Source organism: Bos mutus, chromosome X (genome assembly GCF_027580195.1).
Source record: "Bos mutus isolate GX-2022 chromosome X, NWIPB_WYAK_1.1, whole genome shotgun sequence".
Taxonomy (NCBI): Eukaryota; Metazoa; Chordata; class Mammalia; order Artiodactyla; family Bovidae; genus Bos; species Bos mutus.
This window is the reverse complement of record NC_091646.1, coordinates 9,876,068-9,885,686: the sequence shown is the minus strand read 5'-3', so window position 1 is coordinate 9,885,686 and position 9,619 is coordinate 9,876,068.

Below are 9,619 nucleotides of genomic sequence, written 5' to 3'. Positions count from 1 at the left end.
AAGGATCCAGCTAAGCTGTTTCTGGACTCCTGATCCATGGAAACTGTGAACTAATAAATGTGGGGTGTTTTTAAATTTTTTAAAATTTATTTGTTTATTTTAAATTTTATGTATGGCTCTGCTGGGTCTTGGTTGCTGCGTGGACTTTCTCTAGTTGTAGAAAGTAGGGGCTACTTTCTAGTTGTGGTATGTGGGCTTCCCATTGTCTTGGCTTCTCTTGTTGTGGAGCACAGGCTCTAGGACATATGGGCTCAGTAGTGTGGCTCCCAAGCTCTGAAGCACAGGCTCAGTAGTTGTGGTGTATGGGCTTAGTTGCTCTGCAGCATGTGGGATCCTCCCAGATCTAGGATCAAACACATGTCTCCTGCATTAGGAGGCAGATTCTTTACCACTCACCTGCCAGGGAAGTCCAATGTATGTTGTTTTAAGTTACTAAATTTGTGGTAACTTGTGAAACATTACAAGATAAATACAACATTGTTCATTCATATAATGAATAGGCCTTTGACTGCAAGGTCAGATTCCTTCCTAGGGAGACCCTAAAAAAACTCAGGCAGGTGTGGAAGTGCTTTGAAAAATGAAATGCAGAAGTAAAGGGAGATGATAGTGGAGGAAAGTGAAAGCAAATGCTGAAGACGGACATTGTTGAACACATAATCCAATTTCAGGAACACAAAGCAGCCTTCATTGCTGTAGACACCCTTGATTTTAATGATTCTCATGACTTAAAATTTCAAAACTAATTTTTTTAAGCACTTAAACACCCCAACAGACCAGAATGTGAAATGCCCTCCTCCATATCAGCTGCACTCATACAGTGGCTCCAGTTCATTGAGCAGTTTTTAAGGGAGTGACTTAGTTTCACAAAGAGTTGGACATGACTGAGCGACTGAACTGAACTTAGTTTCTCTAAAAACTAAAATATTTAGGTGGAAACATAAAATCAGAGCTTGGGTGTCTCAGATTGGCACTACTTTGTAGCTCATGAGATTTCATAAGGGCATCCAAAGCACACAGCCCCAGATCTTTCTATATAAAATAGTTTATACAAGCACATCTTAAATTCATTTCTGGAATATTAAAGAAATAATTATTGGTACACTATCAAATTAAATTAACTAAATTTCAAACTCTAATTAACTATCCAGACACATGCATTTATTGTCTTGTATGGGTTGGGTTTGGGCTTCCCAGGTGGCTCAGTGGGTAAATAATCCACCTTTAACATAGGAGATGCGGGAGATGTGGGTTCGACCCCTGAGTTGGGAAGATCCCCTGGAGGGGAGCATGGCAACCCACACCAATATCCTTGCCTGGAGAATCCCATGGACCAGAGGAGCCTGGTGGGCTACAGTCCATGGGGTCACAAAGAGTCAGACACAACTGAAGTGACTGAACATGCATGGGATATGTTCATCAGAAAGCTGACTCTAAAACAGAGTTAAGTGTGCAGGATGTTTATCAGGAAGTGCTTTTAGGAAAAATACCTGTGGAAAGGGTGGGAAGGCAGAAAGAGTGGACAGAAAGATCAATCGAGCAGTGATACAGGCCTGGGCAAATACCACGGGGCAGTCTAGAGCTAGGACTGGCCTTCAGAGTTGTCTCAAATTACGGCCAGATGTCCAAGTATCTGTACATCACTTTGAGAAGTCATTGAATGTGGTTACCCTCAGAGGGCTGTGACCTTGGGCAAGGAGGTTCTCTGTAACTGAGGCAAGCCCTGAAGGTGCATATGGCCCTGAAGCGCCACCCTCTCAGCCACTGGGGCAAGAAGGCTTCCACTGAGAGGAGTCTTAGGTTGCACATATCTGTTTTCATATCTCTTCTGCCCTTTGAAATCATCATGAAAGAACAAAATAATATAACCTGACAGCAAGATAGAATGGGAGAAATGCTCAAATTCATTCGTTATTGGGGAAGTGCACCTCAAAACCACAGTGAAGTAGCACTTTACACTCGCTAGGCTGATTAATATCCCCACCCCCCAAAAAAATCTAAAACTAGCAAGTGTTGATGAGGATGTGGAAAAATTGGAACCCTTATACATTGTTTTTAGGAATGTCAAATGATTCATCTGCTGTGGAAAACAGATTTCAGTTCCTCAAAAATTAAATGGAATGACCATATGACTCTTTGGTAGAAGGTTTGAAGATCTGAAAACTGGTTGTTGTTCAGTTGCTCAGTTGTGTCCGACTCTTTGAGACCCCACAGACTACAGCACACCAAGCTCCTCTGTCCTTTACCATCTCCCAGAGCTCACTCAAACTCATGTCCACTGAGTCTGTGTTGACATCCAACCATCTTGTCCTCTGCCATCCCCTTCTCCTCCTGCCTTCAGTCTTTCCCTGCATTGGGATCTTTTCCAGTGAGTCAGCTCTTTGCAACAGGTGGCCAAAGTATTGGAGCTTCGGCTTCAGCATCAGTCCTTCCAATGAATATTCAGGGTTGATATCCTTTAGCATTGACTGGTTTGATATCCTTGCAGTCCAAGGGACTCTCAAGGGTCTTCTCCAACACCATAGTTCAAAAGCATCAATTCTTCAGTGCTCAGACTTTTTTATTATCCAGCTCTCACATCCATACATGACTACTGGGAAAACCATAGTTTGACTATACAGACCTTGGTCAGCGAAGTCTCTGATTTTTAATTCACTATCTAGGTTTGTCATAGCTTTTCTTCCAAGGAATGTCTTTTAATTCCATGGCTACAATCACCATCTGCAGTGATTTTGGAGCTCAAGAAAATAAAGTCTGTCACTGTTTCCATTGTTTCCCGATCTATTTGCCATTAACTGATGGGACTGGATGCCATGATCTTCGTTTTTTTGACTGTTGAGTTTCAAGCCAGCTTTTTCACTCCCCTCTTTTGCCTTCATCAAGAAGCTCTTTAGTTCCTCTTTGCTTTCTGCCATTAAGGTTGTGTCATCTACATATCTGAGGTTATTGATATTTCTCCTGGCAATCTTGATTCCAGCTTAAACTGGTGCCCAAACAAATATATGCAAGTACATGCATGTTCCCAGGTGGCTCTAGTGGTAAAGAGCCTGCCTGCCAATGCAGTAGATGTAAGAGACATGGGTTTGATTCCTGGGTCGGGAAGATCCCCTGGAGGAGAGCATGGCAACCCATTCCAGCATTCTTGCCTGGAGAATCCCATGGACAAAGGAGCCTGGCGGGTTACAGTCTATGGAGTGTCAAAGAGTCAGACACGACTGAAGCAACTTAACACACACATGTTCATGCATCACATCCAATAGCCAAAAGCAGAATAAGCCAAATATCCTGGTGACTCAGTCAGTAAAGAATCTGCCTGCAATGAGGGAGATATGGGTTCGATCCCTGGGTTGGGAAGATCCCCTGGAGAAGGGAGTGGCTATCCACTCCAGTAGTCTGGCCTGGAGAATTCCATGGACTGTATAGTCCATGGGGTTGCAAAGAGTCGGACACAACTGAGTGACTTTCACTTTCACTATCCATCAGCAGATGAACAGATAAATGAATTGTGGGAGATACATACAATGGAATATCACATAGACGTATAAAAAGAATGAAATACTGATGCATGCTACACCATGGATAACTTTTGAAAGTATCTTGCTAGTTGAAGGAATCCAAACACAAAGGATCATGTATTGTATGATTCCATTTCTCTAAAATTTTCAAAATAGATAAATCTGTAGAGAGAGAATTCAAATTGGTGGTTGCCAGGGATTGGGGGAGAGGGGATGGGGAGCAACTGCTTAATGGGTACTGGGTTTCCTTCCAGGATGGTAAAAGTGTTCTAGAACTAGACAGAGGCAGTGGTTGTACAACAGTTGTGAATGCACTAGACTGTTTACTTTAAAATGGTTAATTTCACATTATATGAATTTATCTCAATTTTTAAAAAGTAAAAACAAACAAAACAGGAGGGGACCTGCAATGGCTTAAAAATTTCACCAAGTTTCTAGAAGCTGCCACAATGGAGACTAATTAAGCCACAGCCTAGAATACCTACAAAGGGATTTCAACAAATGAGGAACAAACTTAGCCTAGTCAGTCTCCCAACTCCAAGAGAGCAGGTATGATACTGGGCAAGGTAAGACACGGGACATAAACCAGAGATTAATTGAAGGTTTCTATATGGATGGTAACCTCCCTCAGAAAGCCCCCAGATCAGTCTTTAACCCAAGCATAAAAAAAGAAGGGCTCTTCTCTAAAGAAATTTAATAAATTGTCTGGGGCAAAGCTAGGAAAGCTGGAATGAGTGTTGAAACCACCACCACAAAAAAAATCTCTCCATAATATGACATTTTGAGGACCCACAACAAAAAGTTTGAATTGTTCTACATTCAGCACACTGCCTCTTCATGTTAAAACAAAGCCTGCAAATGAATAGTTCCCACGCTGTACACAGAGTTTCCAGCCATCCTCATTCTTCATTGTAATCAAGTGACAAAGAGAGGTCAAACATTTGAGGATGGAATACAAGGTGACAGAGAAATACCAAGAACAAACGACAAAGCTGGCCCTAAAAGACTAAGACACAGAAAATAATTTATTTGTTTTTTGTTTAATTTATTTATTTGTTTGTTTTTTTATTTGTTTAATTTATTTGTTTTTTGGCCATGCCGTGCAGCATGTAGGATCTTAGTTTTCTGACCAGGGATTGAACTCAAGCCCCCTGCAGTGAAAGTGTGATGTCTTAACCACTGGACCACCAGGAAAGTCCCTCCAAGTATAATTTTGAAAGGACAAACAAAAATACCTTTTATAAACATCATCAGAAAGATTTAAGAAGCAATTGAATATATGGAACAAGAATACATTGCTATGGAAAAATTCCAACAGAACATGAAAGAACACTTGGAAATTAAAACTATAGTTGCAAAATTCAACATTCAATAAAAGAATTGAAAAGTCAAGTTGAGAAAAACTTTTACAATGTTGAGCAGAAATACAGTAAAGGACACCATCAAGGGCTGGCAAGAACGTAGAGCAGTTCAAACTTTCACATTGATTGTAAGAGTGTTCATTGATACAGCCATTTTGGAAAACTCTGTGGCAGAATTTACCAAAAGCTAAAGTTAAACGTATGCCTATCTCATGAACTGGCAATTCTACTCCAAAGCGTATGCCCAACAGATGTGAGACTTCTGGCCACCAAAAGACACAGAGAAAAATGTTCAAAGTATTATTCAGAACAGCCTTCAACTGGAAGCAACCCAGAGGTCCTTTGATTGTATCCAATAATTTGGGTAGACAAACCGATATCATCACAAAATGAAATACAATGCAGTAATAAAAAGAAAAAAAAAAACTACTGATACATGCAAAACATAATTAAATTCCAAAAACATAACATTGATTGCAAGAAACCAGACATCAAAGAGTATATAGTGTTCAATGACATTTATAGGAAGTTCTGGAACAGCAAAACAGATCTGTGGTGATAAGGTCAGAATAGTGGTTATCTTTGGAGGAAGGTCGAAGAAGGCAATGGCACCCCACTCCAGTACTCTTGCCTGGAAAATCCCAGGGATGGAGGAGCCTGGTAGGCTGCAGTCCATGGGGTCGCTAGGAGTCGGACACGACTGAGCGACTTCACTTTCACTTTTCACTTTCATGCATTGGAGAAGGAAATGGCAACCCACTCCAGTGTTCATGCCTGGAGAATCCCAGGGACAGGGGAGCCTGGTGGGCTGCCATCTCTGGGGTCGCACAGAGTCGGACACGACTGAAGCAACTTAGCAGCAGCAGCAGCAGTTGGAGGAAGGTATGGAACAGGAGTGGGCCATGAGGAAGTCTTCACGAGTGATGGAAATGTTCTAGTATATTATCTGATTAGTGATTATATGGGTGAGTACATATGAAAAAAATTAAGCTCTACACCTAAGATTTGTGCACTTTACTGTATGTAAGTTATGCCTCAATAACATAGGCAAACAAAATCTAGGGAGTGTGCAATAAAATATGAGATATTTAAGAAGAGCAAGATCTTACTAAGTTATAGAAATGGAAAAAAAAACTAAGGGGGAGGAAATTAAAGGCATATTAGAAAAATAACTTTTGGTTCAGTTCAGTTCAGTCACTCAGTTGTGTCCAACTCTTTGCAACCCCATGAATCGCAGCACACCAGGCCTCCCTCTCCATCACCAACTCCCAGAGTTCACTCAGACTCATGTCCATCGAGTTGGTGATGCCATCCAGCCATCTCATCCTCTGTTGTCCCCTTCTCCTCCTGCCTTCAATCTTTCCCAGCATCAGGGTCTTTTCCAATGAGTCAACTCTTTGCATGAGGTGGCCAAAGTATTGGAGTTTCAGCTTCAGCATCAGTCCTTCCAATGAACACCCAGGACTGATCTCCTTTAGGATGGACTGGTTGGATCTCCTTGCAGTCCAAGGGACTCTCAAGAGTCTTCTCCAACACCACAGTTCAAAAGCATCAATTCTTCGGTGCTCAGTCTTCTTCACAGTCCAACTGTCACATCCATACTTGACCACTGGAAAAACCATAGCCTTGACTAGACGGACCTTTGTTGGCAAAGTAATGTCTCTGCTTTTGAGTATGCTATCTAGGTTGGTCATAACTTTCCTTCCAAGGAGTAAGCGTCTTTTAATTTCATAGCTGCAGTCACCATCTGCAGTGATTTTGGAGCCCCTAGAAATAAAGGTTTTCACTGTTTCCATTGTTTCCCATCTATTTGCCATGAAGTGATGGGACCGAATACCATGATCTTAGTTTTCTGAATGTGGAGTTTTAAACCAACATTTTCAGTCTCCTCTTTCACTTTCATCAAGAGGCTTTTTAGTTCTTCTTCACTTTCTGCCATAAGGGTGATGTCATCTGCATATCTGAGGTTATTGATATTTCTCCCGGCAATCTTGACTTTAGAGCTAAAGAAAAACCAGTTCATACTGAAAAGGTTTATTAAGTATCTAGCACAATGAATGAACACACACCCAAGTTTATGCATAGTTTGTGAAAGTTCAGAACACCAAGGATAGGAAAAGATTCTAAAAGCTTGTACAGATTAAAAAAAAAAAAAGTATACAAAGTTTCAGCGTGAAGTTTTATATACAGCCAAACTGTCAAGTACGAGAATTGAATAAAGTTTTTCAGACATACAAGAATTCAAAAAATTATCTCCTGCTTGATCCTTTAGTAAGAGGTTACTTAAGGGTGCCTTCTAGCAACCAAAGGCAGTATGGAGGAACTTGGTCAACATCCCCAAATATCCTGCCACAGCAGAAGGATGAGGATTCAGGGAGAATTTAAGGCTTGTTTCAAACAGATCTGGGGTCCTCAGATGGGTACTCCTCAAAGTCAGCCTCTGCCCCTTACACTCACTGCTGTATGCACAGTGAGTGTATACACACTGTGTATGTGCACAGGGTATGCACATGGCTGGCACAATTTGTTGGATTTCAAGGAATCACTGGGATGAGCAGCACAATCAGAAGTACTTGAGTGAGAAGGCAGAGCAGCCAAGATTGTGCTCAGCGCGCTGCCAGTGAGGGCTCTCACCCTGCACAGAGCAGCAGGCAGCACCCTTGTCTCTGGGCATGTGAACTGAATCTGAGGAGCCCGATGTGGACTGCAATTGCTACCACAAGTGCTGGGCACCAAGGGCCCCGTTCCAGGCAGTGACTGTCTCAGGATGTGCTAGACGGGTCTCTAACTGCCTGGGGAGTGGCTGGTGCATGGATCTGGATCTGGGCTGCCAGGAGGTAGATGATACAGCAGGACTAGCCTGGTTTCTGCAGCTTCCCAGGTGGCTCTAGTGGTGAAGAACCCGCCTACCAACGCAGGAGACATGAGAGACGCAGGTTTGATCCCTGGGTCAGGAAGATCCCCCATCATAGGAAATGGCAACTCACTCCAGTATTCTTGCCTGGGGAATCCCATGGACAGCGGAACCTGGTGGGCTATATAGTCCATGGGGTCAAAAACAGTAGGACAGGACTGTAGTGGCTTAGCATGCACACAGCCTGGTTTCTAGCTGCAGACTCCTGGAGGGAATGAAAATGAATTGAATTACAACCAGAACCTGATACTGCTGAAGTAAAACCCAGTGGAACATGAGGGCACAGAAGAAGGACTGGGCACCACTGCAGCCTTGACATTTGCTGAGCTCCAGGCTTCCCTGGTGGTGCAGCTGGTAAGGAATCCGCCTGCAGTGTGGGAGACCTGGGTTCGATCCCTGGATTGGGAAGAACCCCTGGAGAAGGGAATGGCTACCCACTCCAGTATTCTGGCCTGGAAAATTCCATGGACTGTATACTGTATAGTTCACGGGGTCGCAAAGAGTCGGACATGACTGAGTGACTTTCATTGCCCTAAGTCACATGTTCCACCAAGGCCTGTATAAGGGGAGATGATCAGCTCATCACGGAACAAGTTGGTCCCAGTCCCGTTTGTCTCTGAACACCTTGCATCATCCTGAACGAATTTTCTCTTCCCTTCCGTTCTCTCCCCTTCCTCTCCTCTCTTCTTCCTTCCTTTCTGCTCAAGCCCAGACCTTTTAATGCTGCCATTCATTGATTTGGCCAGCTCAGTTCTGGATGCGCAGACAGGCTTGGAGCAGGCAACCCTAGTACTGTCAGTCAGGAAGTGGAGAATTTCTAAAAGCCTCCACCAGGGGCTGCCCAAGCGCTGGCTTCAATGGTGATTCACTTCCTTACAATAACATAAAGACCAGGGGTCCCCAACCTTGGGATCTAATGCCTGATGATCTGAGGTGGAGCTGATGTAATAGTAATAATAGAAATAAAGTGCACAGTACATGTAATGTGCTTGAATCATCCTGAAATCATCACTTCCCCCACCTCCCACTCCACCCCCCACCATCGGTGGAAAAATTGTCTCCCACAAAACTGGTCCCTGGTGCCAAAAAATTTGGGGACTGCTGATTACAGATGAAGGCACACACTTCAGACAAAACAGAAAAGCCTAATCACGTATTGCACGGAGTGAGGTATGACTGCTTTTCCCCCACATTTGCCCTGCATGCATGGGAACATGGAGGTTCTATTTGGTCACCCCCTTCCTCCTGGTTTTCCTCGTTCCTCTTCCATCTAGGGAGGATTTCTACATATTCCCTCAGATAGAGCTTTACAAAGAGCCTCAGGGAAGGGAAATAAGGAGGCCTCAAGGAGGGAGGATTCTCACAGTCGGGGGTGGGGGGCTTCCTGCTTGAAGGGAAGGGCTGTAAGGCAGCCCCAGGACAGTCTAGGGGCATTGCACGCCAGCACTGTCAGCCGCTGACATTTGGGTGTTTCTTGCAAAGGGGATCCCACAGCAGGATGGCCACGGCAACCCCCACTCCTTCTGCACCTCTCCAATAAAAGTGGAACTGGGAAGCAGCGTGAGGCCTGAGTTGACATTCCTTTGGGGCCCCTCTCATAGGTGTGCCATGCAACACACCTCAGGTGCAAATGGGTCCATCCACAGAAGGAACAGCTAAAGACAGCTTGAAATGGGGCACTTTTCAGGGGAAAAACTGAAGTGTGGAAGAACTCTTCAGCCATACAGCAAAATATCATGTGTCTCGTCAACCAGGTGTCCTCCTGTGGTTAGTAGTTTATGCCAGAAAGGTAGCAAGGGGAACAACTGGCTTGGTGAGAAAAAGAAAGCCCT